We start from the raw sequence: 2,514 nt of genomic DNA on the forward strand, positions 1-2,514 counted from the left end.
GCTGGCTCCTCCTTCGGGATCGATTTGACCTCCAGCTTGCTCTGCCACGGAAGATCTTCAGTCCCTGGCATATGTGTTTTTCATGTTGTGCTCCTACTGCCGTACGGCGGCAGCATGTCGGCGGCGACGTACAGCTCTATGCTCTCCGCCTTCGGCCAGCTCCTTGCTTCCGGACGAGGCGTCCTCTGCATCGTACTCATCTTGGTTGCTGGCTCCTAGCTCATTCGGGATCGATTTGACCTCCATCTCGCTCTGCCATTCAGTCCCCTGGTACATGTGTTTCCCGTGTTGTGCTCCTACTGCCCGGCTGTGTGTGTCATTGGTGGCATGACATGCGCACTCTATATGTAGATGAAGCGGGCGGTTGCAGGCTGCTGCTGGCTACATGCAGAGGAGGAATAGGATTGCATAAATGATTAGGAGAGCTCACTTGATATGTTTGGGTCTCAATTAGTTAAACCGCGAATTGATATTTGTTTCTTGGTGCAGGAGCTTCAAGGCAACAAAGGCAGTAGGCTTCACGGCAACACATTCTATGATTTTCTTCCCAAATCTGAAACTATTTGGCCCCTAAATTGTAGCCCCCTTGAGAAAGTCAGAGTATTGATGGTCTGGTCTATGGATGTTGACAAATTTGATTGCAGCCGGGACCGCAAAGAAAGTGCAGTGCTCACCGTTGTAGATATCTTCAGGGCAACATCAAATTTCAGTGAGAAGAACATGGCCAGGCAGGGAGCTTCATGCATCATTGCATGTGGGAATTCTTTACTATTGTGAATTGTTTTTGTTTCTTGGAGACACTAACCGTAGCTTCTTATTAATGCCTAGCATGGTAAAAGAGCAATATTATTGTGCCTTTCTTGGAATCAGGTTCTTCTATTCCATATGGCCACTCTCTACCGCGAGCGCTGTCTCTGGCAAAAGTTTAGTGAGCAGTGCCTGCCGGAGTCGCAGGACTCCTGCAGCTACCCGAAGGAGCAATATTTACGGACACCACTCGACGTGGCCAACCCCGCCGACTGCCACTAGTGCAGAACCAGCCTTTATCACCGGTTCGTAAGGGCCCCGCCGACTGTCACTATGGAGTGGAGACTAAAGGACCCCCCTTTAGTACGGTTTGGCACGAACCGGCGCTAACGTGCCACCACGTGGCACGAGCCAGGCCCGGGTGCGTGTAGGACATTAGTACCGGTTGGTAACACCTACCAACCGGTACTAAATGTTTGGGTGTGTTTTGGTTTTAATTTTTATTTTTCTTTAGTTTTGTGTTTTCAATTTAATTTAGTGATTGTTTTACATTATAATGAGTTGTTAAATCATTAGGTGAAAGTACCGCAGATTAGTTTCGACTGGATGCATGTGGATCCTAGCTAAGTGATCAAGTATATGCCATATTCATATTACTTAGATCATACTGATTTAAGTAATATGGATATGGCATATACTTGATCACTTAGCTAGGATCCATCCAGTTGAAACTAATATGCGGTTTCTTTCATAAATGATATAATAACTCATCATCATCATCATCATCATCATCATCATATTAATATAAAAACTCTTGCATCATATCATCACCAACAACAGTATATACTAGCTAGCAAAGATATCATCGAGTTCAACATGGTCATGATATTATAAGTGTTCATAACACCACAAAAGCAAATCACTCTTTGAGATTAAGTTCAGGACGAAGAACACGGACACGCATGAGAGGACAACAAGTACTAAGAGCATGATAACTAGCTAAATCACTCCTGCTGCTCTCTCTCGGGTAAAATAGCATAGAACATGTATAGCTCTCCTGATTCATCATATTGGAACATGCAGATGAACCTGTCTCCTAATCGTGGGATGCGCTTCTGATTGCTGCCCCCTAGTACTTCTCTGCGATCGTTAACAATTTTGCTCCAATCTTTCACTATTAAGCATTCATCGCTTACAGAAATCCTGAATGCACTCATGTGCACTGTAGGATATCTTGGCCGTAAGCTAACAATTGACATGCGACCTTTAGTCTCGATCCACTGAGGCACAACTGTCATCGGGAGTCCCTGTTGAAGAACATCGTATAGTAATTAATATACTTAGCAATGAAAGTTTAGCTTGAAAAATAATGTATGCAAAAGATGCATTGAGGACTAATAGTAAAAAATCTTATCATCTTTCCTAAATACATGTGACCGTAGTTCAATACGATCACTATTGGTCGCACATTTTGACCGTAGTTCAAATTCAGGAAAATGATTTCTCTTGACAGCATCAAGATCCTCAAGCCATGAAACATAATGACTTATCTCCTCGCAGTTTAGTTCAGCTCCGGGACAGTAGTAGGTCCTGTCTACCAAGCGTCAGACATGTTTGCTTGAATGGAAATAAGCTGTCAATAGAAATTAGTTGTCAACTATTTTTGAATAAACAATATCAAAGACATAAATATGCCTGAGAAACTCACATAATGGTAGAACTGGAGGCGTCTGCACATTGACCCAGATGTCCCTATTACCTTCAATA

Source organism: Triticum aestivum, chromosome 1D, assembly GCF_018294505.1.
Source record: "Triticum aestivum cultivar Chinese Spring chromosome 1D, IWGSC CS RefSeq v2.1, whole genome shotgun sequence".
NCBI classification, from domain to species: Eukaryota; Viridiplantae; Streptophyta; class Magnoliopsida; order Poales; family Poaceae; genus Triticum; species Triticum aestivum.